Source organism: Diabrotica undecimpunctata, chromosome 5 (assembly GCF_040954645.1).
Source record: "Diabrotica undecimpunctata isolate CICGRU chromosome 5, icDiaUnde3, whole genome shotgun sequence".
Taxonomy (NCBI): Eukaryota; Metazoa; Arthropoda; class Insecta; order Coleoptera; family Chrysomelidae; genus Diabrotica; species Diabrotica undecimpunctata.
In genome coordinates this window covers 45,839,556-45,865,862 of record NC_092807.1, presented here as the reverse complement: position 1 = coordinate 45,865,862, position 26,307 = coordinate 45,839,556, and the positions used below count along the sequence as shown (strand labels likewise).

Genomic DNA, 26,307 nt, shown 5'->3' with positions numbered 1-26,307 from the left:
AGTTACAAATATAATATATATTCTTTTATTATGTATGGTTAATATTTTTGTATTAATTTTCTTTTTCTTCTTCTTCTTCTTCTTCCTCTGACTGCTCAATATCGGATTCATCATCATCATTCTCGTTTATTAAAGTATCAGAATAAAAATATTCAAGAATATCAGGTGCATATTCACTTTCTTCATTGAAATCATCTGAAGTTGATGAAGGGTTTAGACATGATTGTCCATTACACTGCCCACAAATTAAAGTACATTGCAATCCTGATTTCCTGCATCCGCAATTAGAACCACAACCTTTCTTGCAATTGCAAAATATTGTATTCAGCAGTTCTTCTGGTGCTGGCGGTAATAATGTTGTTATTGGTTCCAGAAATTCATTTTGCATTACCCAGCCGAATTCTTGGGGTTCTAAATCATTTCCCAACCAAATTTGGGTCTGATAATAGACACGAATGATATGCTGACGAGCTGCTGCACTTGAAGGTGATAGACTTGATAACTGCACTGGTTTGTTGAGTCTTGTTGATTTGATGAACTGGGTGTATCGAAAAGAGTCTATATCGTCTTCTGATGTTGGAGCATTATACGCTGCTAAGAAAATACGTACTCCATTTTCAAATAATTCTTGTATTAACTTGTTACAAATATATATTAACTTGTTACAAATAAAACACAAATCAGCCATTGCAATTAAAAATATACACTCAAAATTATACGTCTGTCGATGCTAAGATGTCGTTTTCAACTGAACGATAAAATAAGTTTTATTCGGTAAAGAAATACTAACGCAGAGAAATAGCTCTACCCTACCATTCCCATCATCAAGTGAAATATCCCTCCACCGCTATTGTGCGTATATACATAGAAGTACCAAACTCATTCGCCACGGTGTGTAGAAAGTCATATTAAAAAAAACCGGTGAGGTCATATATAACAAAGAAGCATCTGCTACAGCTTCGCAGAAACAGCAAACGCCGTACAAGAGATTTGTATTTCGAGATATAATATTCGTAGTAATTTATTTAATATTGTATGTTTGTTAAAAATAAAATTAATATTATATAAAAAATATATATTTTGTAATTAATATCTATAAATATAGTTTATTAAATAATAAATAATAAAAATTTAATGATAATAATAGTATTTTAAGTGAATAATTAACTATATAACTTATTATTTATTGAATCCTACTGGCTGACTTCGCGTTACCGTATACACAGGTAAGCGGTCCCCCACTCTTTGCGCTCTATCTTAAGAAGGGTTGAAGGTACATAAAAGTACTTGAGACAAAAATTGAAGAGAATTTTCCATTCTACAATTTTTCTTACCACCTTAAATGTCATAAAGTGTAAGGGAAACGAGATATTTGCAGAAAACTCATTTTCGTGACCTTTGACCTTTAATATCTTAAGTCGCGGACACGTGATTATATGAGACTTTTGAGGTAAGTTTTATACCATCAAAATAACGACGTATGCAAATTTTCAGCTTATTATCTTTCATTCCGAGGTTCGCCCCCCTTTTTGCCTTATTTTACTGGATTAGTTAAAAAAATCGAAAAATAAAAAGATTATGCAATTTCCGTCTAAATTGTTTATAAAAGTTTATGTGTTAAAAATTTACTGAGATATAAGCGTTAAAAATTAGATATTTTTTTATTTTTCTTTTACTTTCCTTTGAAAACATATTCTTTGGTATTTTTATATGAAATAATCCTTTTTTTATGCAATACATAATTGAAGGGCCACGAGAAAGAATGATCAGTCACATTTTGTTCATTTTGTACAAATCGAATTTTAAAGTCGTTTATTTTAGTTTAGGAAAATTAAATAAAACATTTTTAATTATCAGTTAATTAGTATACCTAAGACTTTTTAATACGCAAATGAAAGAAAAATGGTTTGCTGATTCTATATGTGCTTGAGATCTTTAATTTTTTAATTAAGGAACTGGACTCTGATCTATTTTGCGCGTTAAATTTCGATTAGTGGATCGTCGAAAAATTCCACATCACTACCTCCATTCGTACCGGCATGGAAACTAGTCTTTGGTAAAAGGAATGCGCTTCAGGGTTTGTCAGGAATTAAGTTGGGTGCAATAAATCATGCCACTTAGCAGTCTTGATAGGCAGAGGTTCATTATACAGCTTCTTTAATCGAACAGGTTCCAATTTTCTCTTACGTGCCTGATTTTTCGAGGGAACTGCCATGGCTGTAAGATATAGGCCAACATAGTGATCTTTGTGTAATATAAAACGTAGGTGTTTTTTTTCAATTCTTAGAATCCTGGTAGGCCTGGTTGCGGTAGGACATTTTGGTATTTTGGACAGTCGTCCGGTATTTCCGTATAAGATTTAGAATTCACAAGACTCATGTCCTTATCACATTCTAGGTAAGAGTGTCCATAAATAGGAAATATCATTTTCACTAGGTCGAATCGGTTAAGCCTTTGCACTACGTACTACGTACTACGCAGTAATTAAGGTAAAATTTTTGTATTGACCGCCGCACGAATTACAAAAAATTATTAGATGGCTTATGTTTGAGTCCAAAATATGCAAACGAAAGTGTTCCAACATCGAACAGACATCATCGGCACCCTTTCGGGCAACACTTTCGTCGTACGTATAAAACACGAAGTTGCATTCAACAGAACATGAATATTTAATGATATGAAGTTGAGTTGGCAACGATAGTAAACATCAGATGTTGAGATGTTGGGAGGTTTTTTTGGTAATGTATCGTTATGGCTTCCATTGTCTCGTTTTTACGTGATTATTTTTTATATATTTTTTTTTTTCATGGAGTAAAATTGCTTACTTTCCCGTAAATGGATCGTCTTCACACGCACTAGTGTCTGCAATATTGTTGTCAATGATTGTTTGTTATTTTCATCAATGCAGTTCTTAATCGCAAGAGCTACATGTTTCTTTAGGTGGGTAGCCGAATGATATATTGAAATTACTCACAAATATCTCATGAAATATAGTGTACCCTATTTTATTTTTATTGTGTGACTCATTATACATTCGATGAAGTTTGGCTGTATTAAGTTCTGCAGTAACATGCAAAGAATAATGAGATTTCCTTCCTTCCAGGGACTGTATAAAGCTCATTATCATTGTTCTTGTTTCATCGGCCAACTTATTATGTCTGTTTTTATAACCCCCGTCCATCTTCTTTAGTGTCGCCAAATACAAGTAAATAAATTTTTTTTATGGTTTGAACACGGCGATTAGTGATGTCCTGTAAAGACAAAAATGCTTTATAGCAAACAACAGTATCTTCTAACGAGCAACTCACATTTACCCGAACTCTATAACTATAGGAAAATTGATTAAAACTTGCGTCAGCTTCAGGATTTCGGCTTCTCCGTCTACCAACAGGTATAACCGTGACAAGACCTGAAAATGTTTGTTTTGAGCATTGTAGTCCCCTAACTCATTAAAATGAGCAATTAATCGTTGCCTTTTGTTTAAAGGGATGACTTAAAAACAGTTGTAACGAATACACTTGCAGTCTTCCCCGACCTCGTGAGTGGTGGCACGTAATTTTTTCATTACATCACTCATTTTGCCGGTTTTCTCCGTTTTTTAACCCTAACGTGGCTTATTATTTTCTTTAAATGTATCACTACCACTAAGATCACTTGACATTGTAAATTTACTCAAAAACAAATTAGTGAAAACTGCGAAACAACAGCAGTTCGCTTAGCGATAACAGAATAGAGCTGATGATGGTATAGACAGACAACAACGACAATCTACGTTTAGTTAGAAGGTCGTCGGAACTTGATCGTTATTAGCCGTCAGCGCGAGGAACGTGATCGTTATTTTCCGTTAGCCAATATTTAAATCTGATCGTTCTTTCCCGTGGCCCTTCAATTGTAATGCACAAAAATATTGGTATTTAAAGAACGATTTCCGAAGTGGAAATCTGCGTTTTTAAAGTAGTTGCATGGTTATTGAAAAAAGTGGAATTCTTCCGAAATAATACATAATTGATCTAAGAGTAATTTAATGTTAAAAATAAAATTATTTAGCTAAAATTTAAAATCAGATTATACATTTGATTTATCTTTAAAGTAAAGTTAAAATATTTTTAAATGCAATATCTACTTCTTTTGCAACTATTTGTCTATAGAGTTTTTTTCAGAGTCAATATTCTTTGAGCTATTTATGGTTGAAAACAGGGAATTTTCGATAAAAATAGTCAAGTTCATGAATAACTCACAGAATATGGCTTTAATCAAAAATGTATGTAAACAAAAATGAACTTTGAAGTTTGGCCCTGAATGAGCCACCGAAAGTCGAGTTTATTTTGATCTCAACAAATTTGCAAATTTTATGCAGTAATTATTAACAGTTTATTTGTAAGTGACAATTATATGAAATACTAGTAAGTGAACATATCATATTAGTTTTGATTAATATTAATATAACGTGATAAACCAGTTTTTGGTTGATTTGTAATTTAACAATTATTATCAATAAGATATGACTCAAAAACATTATTTGAGTTTTATTACCTGTTTGATTACTAGTCAGGACCGTATTATTTTTGAACACGTATCTCGTGTTAAAATCAAAAATGGAACCTAATATTCAGAGTCTCTCTAACACACCACATGTATCGCAATTACAGACAAATACTAATAAAACCTATTAATTAGCAACTTGTACACAATTTCCTTCAAAACATTAAGTAATTGTCTTCAGCGCTTTAGAAAATACGCTACTGCAAGATTACTTAATTCCTTTGGGTAACCTAATTCATCCCAAAAATATTATATTTTCCTCATGACTAATTAATAATCGGATTTGCATGTACCTTGTAAACAAACAAATCGTGGACGAAATCATGCAAAACCATGAACAAATAAAAATTCAAAAGAATATTGTACAAGCTAGAAGACTAATTTCACCAGCGGAACGTATTGTTTTCTCAAACGTATGTCCAACAAAACCACACAGTCTGTTAGTTGATTATCTACTAAGTACTGGACTTAATATAGCCTCTCCTGTCACTTTTTTAAAAATCAGTTCCACTCTTCCCGAATATAATCATATTTTGAGTTTCAGAAGACACATATACGTCAGTCCCCATAATATCTCTGTGTCCGACTTATTCATCTTAGACTTCGATAATACAACATATCGAATATTCTTATCTCAAGAAACTATGGCCTGTTATAACTGCAAAAAGTCTGGACATATAGCCACCAACTGTCCCGATAAACTAATTGATTCTAATAACAGTCAATCTACTACTTTTTCCTCGCTTGACATCATGCCTCATGAATGCAGCTACATTCATATCAAACGAACAAATTTCCATCCACGAAAAATCAACAAATAATCTGAGCAATCCTAACATTGCTAATGGTCAAGAAGAAGTTAACACCATGGAAAGCTCCAAAGTAATTTAGCCGAAACGTAGTACCAATGATGTTCTTACGTCTCCAGAAACAAGTCATACAGAAAAACCATTTGCTGTACCTACATCCAAAACTAAAGTCAAGAAGGTTAAAAGCAACGAGGAGCATACATCCATAAAATCAACAAAATCATATGACCTTAAGCCTGCTAAAGATTTTATCCAACATCATTCACCCACATTTGTTCTCAAGTTTGACCAAATGAATCTACTTCTAAGCAATGTTATCGGCGTGCAAGATCCTTTTAACATAATTCAAGAGTTTACTTCTGTCCATTTGTGAGTAGTCCATAAGCTAACTTAATTTCATCCGCAATTAGAAGATAGATCAATCAAACGTTGTATCACCTTCTTAAGAAAGAAAATCCTCCGAGACTTGGGTAACGACACCTCTAAACCCGAGGGCGAGTCATCTTAGGTTAGCCCGTAAATTTATATTTCCGTATATAACATAATTCACTAAACTATTGCAATGGAATATAGATGGATTTTTCCATCGACTTCCAACCTTACAAAAACTTATTTGTGAATTCTCTACCGAAATAAGTTGTCTCCAAGAAACAAATTTAAACCCGCAAAAAACCGTAATTCCAAATATTTTAACATTTTTAGAAAAGAATGAGTACATGACAATAATTACTCTTCAGGTGGAGTCATGATACTTGTCAACAAATCATTTTATATGTAAAATTTACCTTCCATCTAGTTCCTCAGCTACATATGAAGATTTAAAAAGCCTTATCGAACAGATACCCTCTGTTTATTTGGAGTTCTAAGCGTACTGATCACAGAGGAAAACTTCTAGAAAAAGTAATGCAGGATCTTCAATTAAATTTCCTAAATGATAGGTCACCTCCAAGATTTAACATCTGCACTGGAGAATCGTCCGTGATAGATTTAAGCTTGTGTGATCCAGGTCTATATCCACGTCTCTCTTGGACTGTTCTCGAGTATACTCGAGATGGTAGTGACCATCACCCTATTATCATTGAGAATCTCTCGGGTCAGCCTTTCCCAATATCTTTCTTGTCCAAATGGAATATAAATTCGGCTAAGTGGATCGATTTTGAAAATTATATAAGGCTTTATAGGAAAAAATTATACAAGGTTTTGGAGAATCTCATACTGAATGATAATATAAATGATTCTTTAGGTACTTTTAATAGTGTCATCTTGCAGAGTGCGGAGCTCTTCATCGGCAAAACAAAGCCCATGTGTAACGAAACAGTACATGCCAGCAGAACATCTTTTAATAGATTTAAGAAGCATAAAAAACTCGAAAATAAAATAAACTAAAAAAATTGAAAGCTAGAGCTCAACGTTTAATAAATCAAACAAAAAAATCCAGTTGGGCCCAATATGTCTCTAGCATTAACAGCTCCACTTCTGTAAGAGAAGTATTGAAGAAAATACGTAAAATTTCTGGCATAGGAGTCATCCCCAATATCTAGTCTCAAAATAGGTAATCAAATTGTCACATCCCCAAACTAAACAACTCACTTAACGATCTAAAAGAAACAAGTCCTGGGCCTGACGATATCTCAACTATTTTCTTAAAACACCTACCCACATCTACTGTAAATTACATGCTTCAAGTATGTAACTTCATCTGACAACGACACCAGTACCCATCGGTTTGGTCATCTATCATCCTCCCATTTCTCAAAAGCCAAAAATCTCGTCTAGATCCCGATTCCTATAGACCGATAAGCCTAACTTGTGCAATTGACAAGCGACTAGAAAAGATTATTAACTCAAGGCTGAGTTGGCATCTAGAAAATTCGAACTTACTTATAAACGAAGAAAATGGTTTTCGAGAAAACCGATCCGGGATAGACAAAATATTAGACCTGGAAAGTAATGTTCACGAATCTCTGGTAACCAAACTGCATTGTATCGCAGAATTTTTTGCCTTAAGAAAACCATTTAATACATGTTGGAGATTCAACATTTTAAAAAACTTACAGTCTTGGAATATTCGTGAAAATTGCCTTCATTATATGAATATAATTTTCTTTCTGAAAACAGATCTGTTCGTGTAAGAGTTAACAACTAAAATCCACAAGGAAACTAAGTTCCTGTAGCTGGCTGTATACCATGTATCACAAAAAATTTAAGTAAAAATCCTTTATAAAAGGTATATAAATTTTGAGCCACTAAATATCAGGGTAAAAACCCGTTAAAATTTATCATTTACAATTTGGTTTACATTATTTGGTATTATATTTTAAGATGTTAAAGTTACCAGTGGATATGATAACATGGCGACGTATGACTCCACATGAAGTTGCTGGTCCTGAGACGAAGTGTCTACGAGGACTTGATGATAGCAACTGATGTACACATGTACACCTAGACACTGATGATGGAACATGGTTTCCGAAAACGTTTTGTCTTCATGCCATAGCCCGTTTGGGTTTCTTAATTTATATACCTTTTATAAAGGATTTTTACTTAAATTTTTTTAGTTAACAACTACTATTCCGAAAAGCAGGAAGAAAACCCTCAAGGCTCAATTATTAGCTCTACACTCTTCTTAATCGCCATTAATGACATAATTAAAAACCTCAAAAAACCTCTAAAAGCACGTTTATATGCTTGGTGGTTTATGTAAAAGGCAAAGATATTAACCCATTAGCGCTCAGTGGCAACTTTAGTTGCCAGTGACTTTCAACACCCGTAAAATCTCTTGTGTATTGTGTGTGACCTATTTTTAAGTGGTATATAATTTTTAGCGTGTCCACATGTATTTATAACCTACAAATTTGCTTGTAAACTTGATAGGTACTCGTTAGTATTTATTTCAATATTAGAGTTTTGCAGCAACCAAACTTAGTCCTAAAAAATGTAAGTATTTTTTAGTTAATTTATAATATTTTGTGTTCATACTCAATTCATTTTAAACCAAAGGTTTATTATATATACTGATCTAAGAAAATTAACTGTTCATTGAATTATAACATAATTATGGTACCCTAAATTCACGTGGCAACTTTAGTTGCCACTGAGCACTAGAATGATTTATTTTTTTCTTTTAGGTCTAAAGATAATACGTTTAGCGTAGATGAAATTATGTAAGCTTGTGAAGAAAATTACGGATCAAGTTTTTTTAGAAGAATCAGGTCTGTAGAAATAGTTCCTCCTATAGAATCTGCTGAAGCTGATACAGACGAAGATTCAGATTTATCAGATGACGAAACTGAAGGAAATCCAAATCATTTACCAGGTAGAATCCTCAGATCAGAAGCGATTGTTGAGTTGGATGAGGAAATTGTTGAGAATCATTCAAACAGTACAGTAAATATCTGTTTGGATGAAAAAAATATTGATTTGTCACAGCCAGGTACTTCAAAACCTATTGGAAATAAAAAGCGAAAATAATTGCATCTTCAAACAGTGTTTGGTCTCAAAATAAAGAAAACAGTTGGAATTTACCTGCCGTTACTATACCCTCTGGACCATCGACTATGGAATTTTTAAAAAACTCAGTAAATTCTCCACTTCAAGCTTTCAAATGCTTTTTTACTGATACTCTAATTGAACATATCATTACACAAACTAATCTTTATGCCGGACAAAAGGGAGTGCATAGTTTAAATGTAAGTTATGATGAAATTTCTGTCTTCTTGGGAATAATCTTATTATCTGGTTACCACCAACTGCCGAGTAAGCGGATGTATTGGCAAAATGAACCTGACTGCAAGGTAGCTATAGTTGCAGAAGCAATGCGAAGACGTCGATTTGAGGATATATTACGGTATCTCCATCTAAATCATAACTCGCAGATAAACACTGACAGGTTTTACAAGGTCCGCCCTCTGTTTGATTATCTAAATAATTCATTCAAGCAAGTACCAGTTGGAAATTCAGTTGCTATAGATGAGAGCATAGTCCCGTATTATGGACGTCATCCTACAAAACAATTTATACGGGGCAAACCTATTCGTTTTGGGTTTAAATTGTGGGTTTTAGAAAGCCTTAATGGATTTGTGTCTCATGCTGAACCATACTGCGGTGCACATACAAAGCTTCCTGATACGGGACTCGGACAAGGAGGAAATGTAGTACTAGGACTTGCTGAATATGCCACGTGCATTTCCATACTAATTATGTCTTCATCGATGTTATCAAGGAACCTCGTTCTGGGTCTTCCTCTTCTCTGACCAATAGGTCTATCAAGGAGCGTTTTTCTAGCTGGGTCATTTTTTTACGATATCAGGTTCCTGGTATATTCTCTAAAGTTCGAAGTTTTATCGTCTTCTCCACACTCCATTGTCATTTACTGCTCCATAGATTCGCCTTACTACTTTTCTTTCGAAACATCCTAACATGTTTTCATTATTTTTTGTTAGAGTCCAGGTCTCTGAACCATATGTTAAGACTGGGCGTATTATTGTTTTGTAGAGTTTTATTTTTGTATTCCTCGATATAATTGTGAATTTAAGGAGGAGATTGAGCCCAAAATAGCATCTCTAGGCCGTGCAAATTCTGCAGTTTATCTGTGCGGTAGTATTATTTTCAGTGTTAAGGAGCGCTCTCAGGTATACAAAATCGTTTACTTCTTCGATGACGTGGGTTATTAAACCCATTTTTGTAGCTGATTCTTTTCTCTCTCGTACAGCGTTTTCCATTGTCCCAACAATATTGATATCATCAGCATAGGCCAGGATATCAGTCGTAATCCATTATCGCTACTGATGTTGTGTAGGCTATGCTTTCCTATCGTGGGCATGAAAACTCGCTCTCGTCCTATTCTTGCATGATAAATAATAAATGTCTGAAATGACGTTTTAAACGAAGTGTCAAATTTGAAATTTATTATTACAGAGGAAAAGTTAGTTGCTTCATAGATTTTTTATAAAAAAGAAGATTCAGTTGTTAATTATCTTGTTCGTAACAATTATTCTTACGACTGTTGTTACATATGTTACAATTTAACAAAACCTTGTTGTAATTTCATAATGTGGTAGTATGGACAACTTGAAGAAGTTAATAAGAGGAAACTCGCTTGTCGCAATTGGTACTTTTAAGTACGTCAGAATATTTTACAATAACAGACTAAATAAAAATTATTAATAAACATGTGACCAATAAAATCAGTGTTACTTAAAAATATCTAAATTTAATGCGCGATAAGGATTAACGAAGATTGCTGCAACCTTTTTAGTTTTATAGGTATGTTATCTTTTTGTGACTAACAAAACTTAAAGAAATTTACCTTTCTATTGTACAAAAACCATTTTCTCGTGCTAGATTCATGATTGGTATTTATGTTTTTGGGAGTCTTGGGTATTGGTATATGATACATTCTGGTACTTGATTGGAAGCATGCAATGTCTTGAAAAGGAGTCTATTTATTGTTCTACCTTAAAAGGAGTTTTGTTCACATGCGAATTTTAAATTGAATGGATGCCTTTCATTTCTTTTGAAGCTATCATAGTCTTAAACTACATCACTCGAACTAGATAACTTGTTTCTGATTATGGCGCGTACAAAATTTTTCAGAGCGACCGATACTTTATGTAAATACATACGTTTGTATACGAATTGTCAAATTTGAAAGTTGACATAAATCCGTTATCTATCAATCCCTTAATACATATTCTCATAGTTGTTGGTTGTTGAAAAATGTGTTCATATATAAAAAATTATCTTAAATATTTAATTTGATGCTGACAAAACGCACATTAATAAAATTACATTTCCCATGTGTCAACCCCGTAAGGTAGGCAACCCATAAGACACTTTTTTCATTCATAATGTTTCATTCAAAAAATCATTCCAGTTCTTGTTAATTCATCCATTAGTATTGTTTTTTAGAATATATTTTTGGGAATAAACCACAAATCTAACTAAACTGAAACATGGATATTAAAGATATAAATGTAGAAGATATATATATATATATATATATATATATATATATATATATATATATATATATATAAGTGGGTAAATTATATATTTATTGGAAGCACTGGAAATATAAATTCATGTGAAAATTCCTAAACAACCATACCTTTGAGCAAGTCAAAGAATTCACATATTTTGGATCGCTAGTAAACTCAACAAACACGACAAGCGACGAAATAAAAAGAAGCATAGCAATAGCAAACAGAACTGTTCACGGTATCCAGAAACATTTAAAAAATAAAAATATAAAACGTGCAGTAAAGCTCAATATATACAAGACCTTAAAAAGACCGGTTTTGATATATGGGGCTGAAGCGTCGACCTTATCTCAAAATGATGAAAGACTTCTTGGTATTTGTGAGAGAAAAATTTTTAGAAAAATTTTTGGGGCCGTAAATGAAAATGGGCTATGGCGTCGAAGATACAACTATATCAGTTATACACCGATCAAGATATTGTGAAATTCGTTTTAAAGTGCAGAGACTTAGATGGGCTGGACACACTGCTAGGATGTCAGATGACAAATACACGAAGAGATTAATATTTTCAAAACCAGAGGACACAAGAAGTAGAATACAACCACGAAGGAGATGGGAGCAGATGCTGGATACTAAAGTTAATACTCAACAAAAAGATCGAGGGAAAAGGAGGGATTGGTAGGAAGAAATAGTCAAATCGTCATGGAAGCTACCCACGCCTAATTTGGACACGGTGCTCAAAGAAGAAGAATGTAATAAGAGTTGGTCTTAACCATGAAGTATATATCTATCTAATTAGTCGTTTCTTCATTACTGAGTGTCGTGATCTCCTACCATACGAGCAACTAACTTTTTACATCGGCTTCTATCCTGAACTGCTCTCACGGACTCATATAATGTCTTGCCACTGTCTTTCTGTACTTGATCTGTCCATCGAGTCAGTGAGTGTTCTCTGACTCTGCGTCCTTTAACATTTCACGAAATTATAGGTCATTCAAGATTACCATTACTTCTTGCAATATGCCTGCGAGACAAATATAGGAGAGTGAGTCTGAATGTTAAGCTCTTGGAGCATTGAGTGATTTGTTCTGTGCTCTGTCCATGAGATCCGAAGTATTCTTCTCCAGCGCCACATCTCGAAGACATAAATTCTTTTCCTGTTGTCCGATTTCGTTGTCCATGTTCTGGGCAGGTAACTGAATATAGAAAAATTAAGACACGTACCAATCTCATTTTGGTGTTCTTCAAAAAGACATTTTTCATAGTTTTGATAATAGATTCATAGCGCTTTTGGCCATTCCTATTCTCCTAGGTATTTAGGTTTTACAAGATCCTGCATTACTTACGTAGGATCCTAGATAATTGAACCCGTTAACCATTTCAATTCATTATTTAGAGCTGCTGTAAATAAAGTCACGATAGCGAATATGGTAGCCAATATGATACCAACGATCGATAACGGTCATGGAACAAGAAGAAGAACCATTTCAAACTAGTCCAAGGCTCCGTTTGTTTGCAGTGAGTTTGAATTATCAACTATCATAATTTTTGATTTGTGTTTATTGATTTTTGAGACCACAGCTTCGGTTTCCTCTAGCTGTAGCAAGCTAGACATTATTTATTAGTTCTCGTTATTAAAGTTGTCTGCATACCTAAGGTTTGAGATCTTTTTACATGAAGTATATGAAACTTATATATACTGAACTCAGAGTAGTCACTAACTTATCAGCCACACTTACTTAATCACCCCCAATGGGATTGCTACCTACTGTAGAACAGACAAAAAATGTTAACACGATACACGCTTACTTATCTCAAGAACTCTTCATACTGCCAAGCTTAATAGACAAAATTACAATATTTAATATATACAAAACACCAAACGCAATATGGCTACCAGAAGTGCTTCCTTCATTCCCGCATCCATCAATATATACATAAGATTTCAATAGTCATCACACTGCAAGGGGCTATAACCAACGCAGCCTTCAAGGCAAACAAGTAATTGAATGGGCAGAGCTCAAATGCGGAGCACCTTTCCCAGATGCAAAAAGCCTACATTTTTTTCCGCTAGATGGAAAAAGGCTACAACCCAGTTCTAACATTATTTATATCCACCAAAGACGACCATAACCATGCCACCAGATAAGTTCTTGATAATTTCCCAAAATCGTAGTAACAACTATGGGAATTACTATTCCCATTATAAACTCAATTCCTCTGCCTACATGGAACTTTCGTAAGACAAACTGGGATAATTATCAACCCCAATTGGTGAACGATATCAGACATATTGAATCTAAGGTAGAAAACTACGTAAGATTTGCCAAACTTATAATTAGCTGTGCTGAAAAACTCATTCCACGCGGCCTAACCAAATCCTACATTCCATGGTGGACTGAAGAATATAAAGACCAGTATGATCAATACGAGCAAACCAGAGACCCAGAAGTAGGTGAACAACTTCTAGAGTCTCTGAATTCTGCAAGAACCACCAGGTAAAGTGAAATTCTCGAAAACCTTAACTTCACGCATAGCATCGCACTACCTGGAACCTACTCAGAAAACTAGAAACAGGCCCTAACATCTCGACAACTAACTCTTTATCACCAAACCCATAATATATAGCGAAACGCATTGCCCAACTCTCCAAACCAGCCGTAGAAAAAGTTCATAAAAGAGAAGTACGATACAAGCTTAAAAAGATCAAAACTGCATATCAGCAAAGCCTGACAATGAGGTAAAATAGAGACCGAGGAACTTAACACACTAGACTTAATTAAGTTTCGAAAGGAGCTACTAGATTTCTTCAACTAGATGACGCAAAATGGAGCAACCAGAAGGAAGCAAAAGCGCCCTAAACTATCCAAACAAAGCAAAGTCATCGCAATCTGCAAACAAGGCAGAGGCACTTCAATACTGGAGAGTTACAGATCAATCATCCTTTTAAGTGTCTGCTATAAGATCTGATCTAGACTTTTACAATCTGTCAGCGGAAAGATTTTCGTAGAACAACCTATATTTATGCCAGAAAGGAACTACAGTGATCAAGTTCTTTCATTAACAACATTTATTGAACATGGCTTCCAAAAATGGCAGTAGCTTTCATTGATCTTACTTGCGCTTACGACATGTTTTGTAAAGGTTTACTACTTAAATTGTACCAGATGGTACCATGCAAATCATTTAATAACCTAGTAAATCAATTGCAGTGCGACAGATTATTTCAAATGAGCGTTAATGGGAAAACTAGTAAATTCAAAAGTTTACTGAATGGTTCAGCCCAAGGTTCGGTTCCATCGCCGCTCTTGTTCAACATTTCACCTGACGCTCCCATTACAATCTCACGCAAATTTATTTATGCAGATGACAAGGCTTTAGATATACATACATACATATAGAAAGAAACATCGAGAACGCCCAAGCTATTCTAGAAGGCGACCTAAATATTAACATATATTTTAAACAACGGGGCCTTCAAAGAAATCCTACAAAGACAGAAAATACTGCTTTCCATTTAAATGGCCGCGAAGTAAACCACACACTAAACATAGAAAGCGAAGGAATTATTCTAAAACATAACTAAAACTCAAAATATCTGGGTGTAATACTAGATCATACTCTAACTTTCAAGCAATACTTACATAAAACTGCTAAAGTAAAAACTCGTAACAACATCATTCACAAGCTTGCAAACACTTCTTGGAGAGCCAATGCAGACCCAATCCGGACAAGCGCTCTTGCATTAGTCTATTCAACAGCCGAATATTGTGCTCCAGTCTGGCTAAACAGTCACCACACTAACGTTCTAGATGCACAATTTAATCAAACCATGAGATTTATTACGAGGACCATAAAGAGTACGCCAACTCAATGGCTTCCGGTTTTAAGCAACATGGCACCACCCAAAACATGACGGTTAGCTGCCCTTAACGCTCAATACCAGAAATGTCAAAAGAGATCGATCAGCTAAACCAAGGTCAACTGCGGCTAAGACCCGCCAACAAGAACAGCTAATAATCTTCCAAACAATCTCACAATATATCAGCATATTTACGCGAATTGAACACAGCAGTGAACAACGCACACCTAATAGATATTCCCACAGTCAAACCCAACGGTTTCTCTCTTCCGCCCCGAGAATGGTGTAATCTGGACCGAAACAGAGTAGGTCATGGAGTATGCAATAAATCGCTTGACCAGTGGCGCATTGCAGACAGCCCACTATGTGACACATGGAATATTGCTGAACAAACAGTCACTAAATGATCCTTTGGAATCTACAAAAATATGAGTGATAAAAGTGTGAAGGTGCTCCGAAAAAGGTGGATGATGTTCCGACACAAAAACAGTACATTAAATTACACAAAGGACATGAACGAGTTACTTTACATCATAATGGACTAAATAATTAATAAAGGCGATTTGGATATATAATGGAAGAGAGTCCCCTTCAAAAACAATGCTATGCAGATTACGCCATTCTCATAGCAGAAACCGAAAACCTGTATCTGCAGCATATACTCTATAATATAAAAAAAACGTTCCATAATTTCAATATGAGCAACTCCATCAAAAAGACAACAGACAAATGATCCTGATGAAAGAGACCTGATCGAAGAGATCAACCTGATCAACAACAAAGAATAATAAGAAAATATGGTGAGAAAACGCAGGCGGTTTTAAAAGGTTACAGTTGACAGGATGTCAAAAGAAAGATGTCAAGGATGTCAAAGACAAAGAGACCAGTTGGCAGACAACCAAAACTATTATAACGTGAGTTATAGCTGAACGTCACGAGAAGATCTCAAAAGAAGGCTAAACATAATTAATCAAACAGGATGTAATGCTATTGAAGAAAAATAAAAGGAGCGATTCAATATTATATAAATTATCTGTGTATATACTTTATTTAAAAGCTTTTTAAAATGGATCATAACTTTTTAAAACAGTTATATTCAGACTGTTATAGAAATGGTTAAAAACGGCGATCAGTCAAAGCCTGAACGATATCCTAGTTTACTAGATTTAGTAACGGAGATAATGTTTGCCAATCTTCATTATAAAAAAATGATTCCGTTCTTACTCTTACATTATACATTTTCGTTAAAAATATTTTACTCCTGTGACAAATTACATGGAAAAATATTAGTGAGGAGATGGCCACAATTGTAATTCTGCTAGTTCTCCCCTAAGCCAATCGTTCTAGCTCATTCACTACCTAACCTACATGGATGAATTAGCATGCTAGGGTTAACTATTTTTTTTTATAGCTTCTTAAAATAATAAATTGCAATCAAAATTGATAGATTAGATAAGTTTCTAATAATGATTTTTTTTCAAGCTTATCCAAGTTTGTTTCACGCAAATTGGTACTAGGGTCGAACATACAGACTATCGATCCTATGGCTCTACAGCACAACTCGAGCCCTGGCCTTCTTCAGCAAAACTCTCCATCCATTACGGTCTGTGCCATTTTCCTCCATAATCAACTGCCAAGGAAATTTCTGGAGTCCTCATCCACATCATCCTCCCATCGCTTTCTCAGTCTTCCAATGGGTCTCTTCCCCTACACTCTTCCTTTCAACAGTTTTTTTGGAAGCCTGTTTTCTTCTATCCTAAATACATGGTCTGCCCATTAAAGACATTCAATATTCTTTTTAAATTGGTTGTTACTTTTCTATATATTTTGTTCTTTCTTCATTTCTATTTTTTTACAATTTGCAGTTGCATTGCTATTGACTGTTAGATTGCTTGCTCAATTTACAGCTTCAAAATATTCTACTGCGTCAATAACGTCAATAACATATTTTACTTTTTAGTAACATTTATGAAAATCTGACAAAAATATTTAATCAAGAATCTTGACATCATTATCGAATTCTTAAGTCTCATTCAGTCCATTGCCACATAATAAACATATATTTTTAAAATCGTATTTAAATATTGTAAACAAAAATGTTATCAATATTTGGGATAATTTTTGAAAATAAATTATTAACGAAATAGTAAATATTGTACAAAGTATTGAGTCAATCTATTCGTATAATCAAATCAATAATCAAAACACTACATATTTATGTTATTAATATATTGCTTCTTTAAAATTAGCTAAAGCTAAGTCTTGATTTGAATCTTAATTCCTACTCAAGTTAAATAGAAAATCACAGTGTCAAAACAGCATATTGAAGAAGATGTTACAATATGGCAAATAATAATTAACCAACAAATCTAACGACCCTTTTCAAAACAATTTTAATATCTAAATACCATAATTATTACTCATATCTATTTTTTATATCGTCAAAAGAACCAAAAATAAAACTGTATAGGTTTTATCTAGCTGCAATTGATGAACTGGAGACCCTCTGGTGCGTCAAGGTCCCTACGTTCAAAAATCATCTGGAAAATTTCTTGCTTCAATGTTTTACGATTGCCAAGGAGTAATCATTATTGATCTTCTGGATAATGGTAGAAAAATCTGAATTACTATTCCATGTTACTGACCACTCTACTGAAAAAATTAATTATTTTGGCAAACTTTTTTTGAGGAATTGAGTTTAGTACAAAGGTTTATACTTTTTATAAAAACAAAGGCCTAAAAATCGTTTTTGTGTTATTTTAGCTAGTTATAAATGCAACCAAAAATGTTTGTGTTATTTCAACTGTTTACTATTTTTATTAGGAATATTTTATTTTATAGTTTATAGTTTATTTACTTAGTAAGCAACGGTAATAAAACGGAGATTAATACGGTCGCCAAAAAGGCCAAAAAACTGACAGATAACCAGTTGAGTTAACGGAGACAGTAACACCGATGATGACTGAAATAACAAACGAAGAAGTGGCTCAAGCAATTCAAAAAATAAATAAAGGAAAAGCAGTTGGGCCAGATGATATTCCTGGAGAAGTGTGGAAAGCATTAGGAGAGACAGGGACAAATTGGTTAACAAGTCTATTTAATAGAATTATGGAAGTTGGACAAATGCCAGACGAATGGAGAAGCAGTGTATTAGTACCTGTCTACAAAAACAAGGGAGATGTACAACAATGTACAAACTTCACACCATGAAAATATGGGAGAGTAATTGACAGACAGATACGTGAAGAAACTGAAATATCCGATAATCAGTTTAGCTTTATGCAAGGCAGATCAACAACAGACGCAATATTCATTATAAGGCAGTTCATGGAAAAATACAGAAATAAAGAAACAAACGCTCAAATGGTATTTATTTATCTTGAAAAAGAATATGATAGAGTTCCTCGGGAGATCCTGTGGTGGACACTCAATAAGAAAGGAGTCCCCGGTAAATATGTAAAGATTGTGAGAGACATGTATGAGGGAGTAACAACTAGTGTTAGAACAGGTGCGAGAGAGACTGATAAATTTCATGTGAATGTAGGATTGCACCAAGGCTCGATGCTTAGTCCTTATTTATTCTCATTAGTTCTGGATCAAATAACAGCGAAACTACAGGGTAATATTCCGTGGTGCTTAATGTATGCTGATGATGTAGTGTAAGTAGGAAATAGTAAAAGCGACTTAGAACAAAAATTGGAACAGTGGAGATAAGCTCTTGAGGAAAAAGGTTTAAAACTTAGTAGGAAAAAAACAATATTTGGAATATTCATTTAAAGATGAAGTTAGTACAAATAGAAGGATGTATTTGAATGGTGAAGTGAGTGTGAAAAGTGATCGGTGTTACAGAGTAATGGGGGAATAAATGGAGATGCATGCAGTAGAATTAGAGTTGGATGGATGAAGTGGAAGAAAGCGCGTGGTGTGTTGCGTGACAGAAAACTTCCAATGAAGCTGAAGGGAAAATTCTATAAAACAGCCATAAGACCAGCTATAATGTACGGAACTGAATGTTGGGCAGTTAAAAAGAAAGAGGAACAACCAATGCATGTGGCATAAATAAGAGTGCTTAGATTGATGAGTGGAGTGACAAAAAAAGGATAAAATTAGGAATAAGTATATTAGGGGAAGTCTATTTATCAAAAATCGGTACGGCGTAGAAAAAAATGTTTCAAATAAAAAATATGGCTTGGATAATTTTGAACAAAAATGTTTATTAGCACTTTTTGTGTAGAATGAAGCGTTCTCTCAGAACCAGCGCTTGAAGCGACCGTCGATTTTGACTGTTAGTCACGTGCACGAAATAAATGTTCAATAAAACTTGTATCAGCTCGACGTTTAAAGCTAAAACGTAAAGAGTGCAGTTTTTGTATTTTGCCGCGAATAAACTCAGTTTTTATAAAGGTGTTAAATGAACGTGGCACGATTTTTGCCATTTTTTATGATTCTCATGAGATCAATACAATATCTCATTTTTATTGATTGGCCACTATAAAGTTTCGATTACTAGAGCCTAACCTTCAAAACCTATAGCATGAAATTTTAGTTTTGAGTTTTGGCAACAAATGTGAGGCATTTGAAATATGCTTAAAAAACGTTATGACATAAAATTTCATATAACAAACAATCTAAAACGTTTAAAACTTTTGTTTTTCAATTAAATTAGTTCGTTTTTTAAAAGAACCAAACTTTTGCTATATCCTAAACCGTGTTCTTCGAGGCATTTTCCATAACGTGCAATCGTTTTAAATGTAAAGCATTAAATTCTGCGTTTTTTATTCATATTTCAAATGCCTCATCTTTGTTGCACAACTCAAAATTGAAATTTTATGTCGTATGTTTTAAAGATTGATCTCTGGGAATGGGAATTTTACTACGATTGGTCAATGAAAGTGATCAATTTTATTGATCTCATGAGAATCATAAAAAATGGCAAAAATTGCGCCACGTTTATTTATTTAACACCTTTATAAAAACTAAGCTTATTCGAGGCAAAAAAACTGCGTACGAAACCTGCCCTCTACCTTTAAAACGCATCTTGATTTTTGTAGATAGGACACTGTGATCAAAAGATATCGATTTTTTACCGAGTGGAGACAAATTTTATTTAACATTGATTTCGCGCGCGAAACCTACATTGAAAATTGCCGGTCGCTTCAAGCGTTGTTTCTGAGAGAATGATTCATTCTACACAAAAAGTGCTAAATATTCTTGTTCAAAATTATCCCAGCTACATTTTTTATTTGAAACATTTTTCTCTACGGCGTAAAGATTTTTGATAAATCGATTTTTTTGCGTTTTTACCCCCCTTCTACGAGGGGGGTTTTAGGGAGAAGCCCGGGGGTAAAAGTGGTAAACTTTTTTGCATCTTTTTGGGTTCCTAAAATTAATATTCTCAACAAATTCAGCTTGTTCGTATGATTTATAGGGGTCAACTCTCTGACGACTGGTCTACAAAGAAAAAATTAAACAGTAAAAATTTATACATTAAAACAGTATAACAAATCACAAAAAGTAACAAAATATCACATATTTAGATTAATTAGACTCTTAAGTTGCCTTTTGAAAACATTAATGTTTGGATAGAATGGATCCAATAGGAGGTCATTGCAAGAGCTGAGCATTCTCGACAAGGGAAGATGACGAGCATAATCAGTCCTATGAAAAGGAGTATAAAAGAGTGCAGTGTGTATAAACGAAATCATTCTGTAATTGAAGAAGAAGCATATGCTTGCGTTAAAGCATTAAAAAATGGATACATTATCTGATAGAAAGGCAATTCAAACTAATCACAGATCAAAAATCAGTTTCATGTTTCAATACAAACCATACAAGTAAAATCAAAAATAAAAGAATTATGCGTTGGTGTTTGGAGCTTTCTTATTTTAAATATGATATTATTTATCATCCAGGAAAGACTAATGATACAGCTGATGCACTATCAAGAACATGCAATAATATAAATAATACAAACAATCAATTACATTTAGATTTATCGCATCCTGGGATTACTTGTATGTCCCATTTTATAAAAATTCGAAATTTACCTTATTCTACAGATGAAATTAAACAAGTAATTACCTCTTGTCCAATCTGTGCAGAAATTAAAACCAGATTTTATAAGAAAGAAGATGATAAACATTTAATCAAATCGACAGAAGGTCCAATACCTAGTTCTTCTAGAAATTTTTATATGCTTACAATCATTGACGAATTGTCAAGATTTCCATGTGCCTTTCCATGCATAGATACACCTAGTCAGACAGTAATTAAATGTTTAAATCAACTATTTTGTTTATATAGAATTTCGGCATATATACATTCTGACAGGGGAACTAGCTTTACTTCACAAGAATTAATTAATTATTTACACTCTAAAGGAATATCTACAAGTAGAACAACATCATTAACCTTGAAGGAAATGGTCAAGTTGAAAAATACAATGGAGTTATATGGAAAACTGTTCTACCAGATGCTCTGCACTCTATATGAAGTTTGCTGTGTACAGCAACCAATTGTACACCCCATGAATGTTTGTTTACTTATTTATGACTTCATGGCTTAAAGATTCGGACAAAGTACTACTAAGAAAATTTGTATGAAGAAGTAAGTTTAATCCCTAGTTGAAGAGGTTGATATTTTAGAAGCCAACTCAGATTATGCCTTAATACAGTATCCAAATGGAAGGAAGAGTAAAAAATTATTGAATCAATGATAAAGATGAAGATGAAAGTTGAAATAATACACTAGAGAATTCCACTAGTGAATTAATACCAGATGAGACAGAAAATTTACCTGTTCAAGAACCGAATCAAGTACCTAATGATATCATCAATCATCAATCATGAACCTAGATTGGAAAATTCCTAGATTTTCAATCTAGCCGTAAATCAGCTAGAATCAAAAATAAACCTAGATATTTGCAAGATTTTGTTCAAAAATAGGACCGGGTAAATGTAGTATCATTTAGTGTTAATTTTATTGTTGTGACAGTGCTCTTAATGTTGTGACAGTTGTCAGTATTCAAGTTTTATGCAAATAAAAGCCTAATTCTGCAAAAAGGTACTTTACTACAAGTAAGTAATTATATATTTTTTGTAATATAATTTATACAATTAAAAACTAAATAGTTGTTATCCAACTCCTCTATAATCAACAGCTGATTTTATAGCTCTTGTAACTGCTTCAAATATTAAATTCTTCTGGTGAGTTGTTCGTTTACTATGAAATAAATCTGCTCACAATCCAAATCCTTTTTTAAATATACAAATTAATCAATATTATATAATTAATTATTGCTCCATATGCATGTGTAGTAGCTTTTGCATACTATTTGCAATAATAATTTGGTAATATCAAGTTATGTCATATACTGTCATATACTTCATGAATTTTGCCTTGCATAATGAGTTGTAATAATGCAAATTTTTATCCTCCATCACATGTTTAACCCTCCGTTACTTGCGCAGGGTGTTGTGAACACCCCAATCCTATAAAGCAGTTAATATTTTTTATGTAGTAATACCATTGTTGTGCCGTGCGCCTATGTAGCTGCATATTTTCTTCGTCTCTACCACCTGGCAGAATCTGATCAGAGTACTGTGAGTCGTTGTATCGTAAGCACGCGAACACCCCGCGAGTAGTAAAGTTACATTTTGTTCAGCAATATTTATTTTTTGCTGGTAAGTATATTTATTTGTTTTACACTTGCATGTAAGTCTGAACATGTATTGTGTCTATATAATATTTTCAATATTAACTTTTAGGAAAAATGCGCTGATGAATGTATAAGTGATGATTAAATACCATCAGAAGAAGAATCTATCTGAATATATCTGAAACTAATAGTGAGCATGAAGTTATGACTGAATCTTCTAGTGACAATGATTTGACAAGTGATGAAGAACAAGAAAGAGACGTAAATTATGTTTACCTTGGGAAAGACAAAGTTACTAAATGGTCAAGGGAGAAGAGTCGTAAGCAGGTGAGAACTAGAAGCCATAATCTAATTTCCCATCTACCAAGAACAATAAATGTAGCCAGAAACTGTAAGTCCGTCATTGAATGTTTTAATTTGTTTATAACTGAAGACATACTCAAAGAAGTTAGAGAAAGTACCAATATATTTACCAATAAACTCTCCGCCAATTACAAACGTAAGAGAAACTGCAAAGAAACCAATGATATAGACATTCATGCTTTAGTTGGGTTACTAATATTATCTGGAATATGGAAATCCAGCCATAGGAATATGAAAGATTTGTGGGATATTTCAAGGCTTGGAATTCAAACGTTTTATAAAACTATGAGTTACGATCGTTTTTATTTTCTCATAAAATGTCTAAGGTTTGACAATATAAATACCTGTGAAGAAAGAGTATTGCTTGACAAGTTTGCTCCCATTAGAAGTATTTATAATCAGTTCAACAATAATTGCCTCGCAAATTATTCACTTGGTGAATGATGAACAACTTTTGAATTTTAGGGGTCAATGCTCTTTTCGACAGTATCTACCAAACAAGCTGTCACGGTATAGCCATAAGTTTTTCGCTATGTGTGATTCCAAGACATTTTATACCTTACAATTTGAACCTTATATTGGAAAGCAGCCAGATGACCCTTTTCAAGTTAGCTATTATAAGCCCATTGATATTGTGCAGCGTTTGTGTAGTACACTCTTCGGTTCAGGAAGAAACATCACACTGGACAACTGGTATACCAGCATACCATTAGCAGAAACATTACTGTCTCAACAATTATAAAAAATAAAATAAAATAAAAATGTAATCTTATTGTCAACTATGCACATTAATGTGGTTGATGTTTCTCCAAATGTGAATAAGCCTGAAATATTATTTTATAATAAGACCAAGAGTGGGGTTGATAGTGTAGACCAAAAATGCCAGACATATAATGTCAAGAACTTCTTATAGTTGGCCCTTGAGGATATTTTATCATTTGCTAAATACAGCTGCAATTAATTCCATCTTTTATTTCTCTAACAATCCTACTAAAACAATTCAGATTGGAGTTTCTAGAAGATTATGGATTTACTATGGTGCAACCGCAGATGGAATTTAGGTCACAAGTAAAATCTCTTCCAAACTCTCTGAAACGAGTCCTAGGTAATGCAACAACAACCAGTGACAATATGCCTATAAAAAAGGCATGATGCACTATATGTCCATGAGCAAAAGACATTAAATGTAAGAGTTGTTGCATAAATTGCAATAAAAATATGTGCCTAAGCCATATGAACACAATATGTGATGTATGCTACTGAGGCCAGTGAATTTATTCTGTTTGTTTATTGTTCTTTATATACAATAAAAAAAAATTTTGATTTCACCTTTTTTACTTTATTTTTTATTTTTTTTTTATTTCTTTCTCAGTTATGGGCAAATTTATTCCTAAAATCTATGTTTATAAAATTCAACGACTACATATGTAGAATGTAATATTTGTTGAAATAAATAGTTTTATTTTGTGACAAATTGTTAACATTATATACCTGAAATATAAAAATTATTTGGGTTTTATTACTTTAAACAAAAAGTAAGATAAAATAATAGGGTGCTGCAGACACACCGCAAGTTGACACATTCCTGAAATAGGCACAATTCACAGAGGGTTATGTTCTCAAGTCTTCATCTTTTGATAATAAATATTATTTTTGGTTAATTTTGTATCAATCTAATTACTTGATCAATGTTTGTTTATTCCACATCGATTAAGATGTAATCCTTTAATGTTTACATCTCCCTTCCATAAAGAAAAGTAAAATAAGAAGCAGCAAAGGCATTCTTAGGTCTAGCTTTATTTTAATTATTTTATTATTTGCCAAAATTTAAATTAATCATGTGGCACAATGATACTATGAGCAAAGAATATAGACGCTTATAGAAGAGCAGTTCAAATGGGCGATTTGGTTACGGTTTATAATTTAAAAGAGGGTGGCTGCATAAACTCACAGCGTGGTGCCGTGGCCGTCGGCTTAAAACTATCATGAAAATTTCATAATGAAATATGTAGTTAGGGGGAAGTGGGAAAGGTGTACGAACGGGTAACTTTGCATCTACGCCTAAACAAATTTCGATGCCATTGATTTGCAAACTGTCTTTTTTTTTGTTTTTTCACAATAAAATCTTTATTTTTAATATATTAAATTGTTAATTTTAAAACTTAAAAATGTATGATATTTACAATATTCAAAGTATTTATTTTTTTAATTGTATAACTTTGAATTAAAAATTGGTTTGTTCCAACACAACGCAAAACCGTCACATAACTTTTTATTATACTGTTTTTCTGCCCAGAAATTAACGAAACATTTTTAAAAAATTTCAATTTAAAAAAAAAGTATTCAATGAAACTTTTTACTAAATTATGAAATTTTCCATTTCACCAAAACTTCCAAACTTCTATTTCATCCATAATTTTTTAATAACAACAAAAAGCATTCCTGATTTATTTTTGAAATAACAAAATAAACTTTAACAGTACCTTTTAATGAATAGTACCTATATGTGAAAGTTTTTACGCTGTATGGGTACTATTTAATCTTGTTTTAAAATAACAACTAGTAGTATATAAAACATCATTTTCACAATGAATGAATATTGGTGAAATTATTACAATATAGTCTTAGACTGATTTATACTTAAGATTTGTACATATTTCAATTAAAAATTTGAATCATAATCATTTTTCTAAAATGATTAATTTATTAAAAGTTAAAATAATATTATTTTCTTTAAAAAATTTTATAAAACTCAAAAATTTAATCCTATTCTACGACCACGCGGCATCTACATATAAAAATATCTAAAGTTGCATTTATTGCCCCACTCTTTTATATTTTAGAAGCAATAGTAGAGCCACAGCTGACATGACCGCTCCTTAGTGGTACCACGTGCAACACATGCGTTCCACTCGACCCACTTTTCTTTATCTATGTCCTTTTTTGCTAACTTTCAAAAATAACAGTGAACAATTCTTTTATAAGCGTCTATATTCTTTGCTATGAGCTTTTTGGATGTATCATGGGATGAGTATCTGTTTTGAATACCTAATATATCTTCCTAAATATCCATCCCACTTCTAGTCTATGAGT

The 26,307-nt window shown here is 33.2% G+C and overlaps 2 protein-coding genes across 3 annotated transcripts in view; one reads left to right on the top strand and one right to left on the bottom strand.

Moving 5' to 3' along the window:
* Nucleotides 1-26,307, top strand: part of LOC140441289 (sorting nexin-4-like) — a 71,962-nt gene that overhangs the window by 1,238 nt on the left and 44,417 nt on the right. The window lies entirely within an intron of this gene.
* Nucleotides 1-26,307, bottom strand: part of aralar1 (calcium-binding mitochondrial carrier protein aralar1) — a 90,810-nt gene that overhangs the window by 63,532 nt on the left and 971 nt on the right. The window lies entirely within an intron of this gene.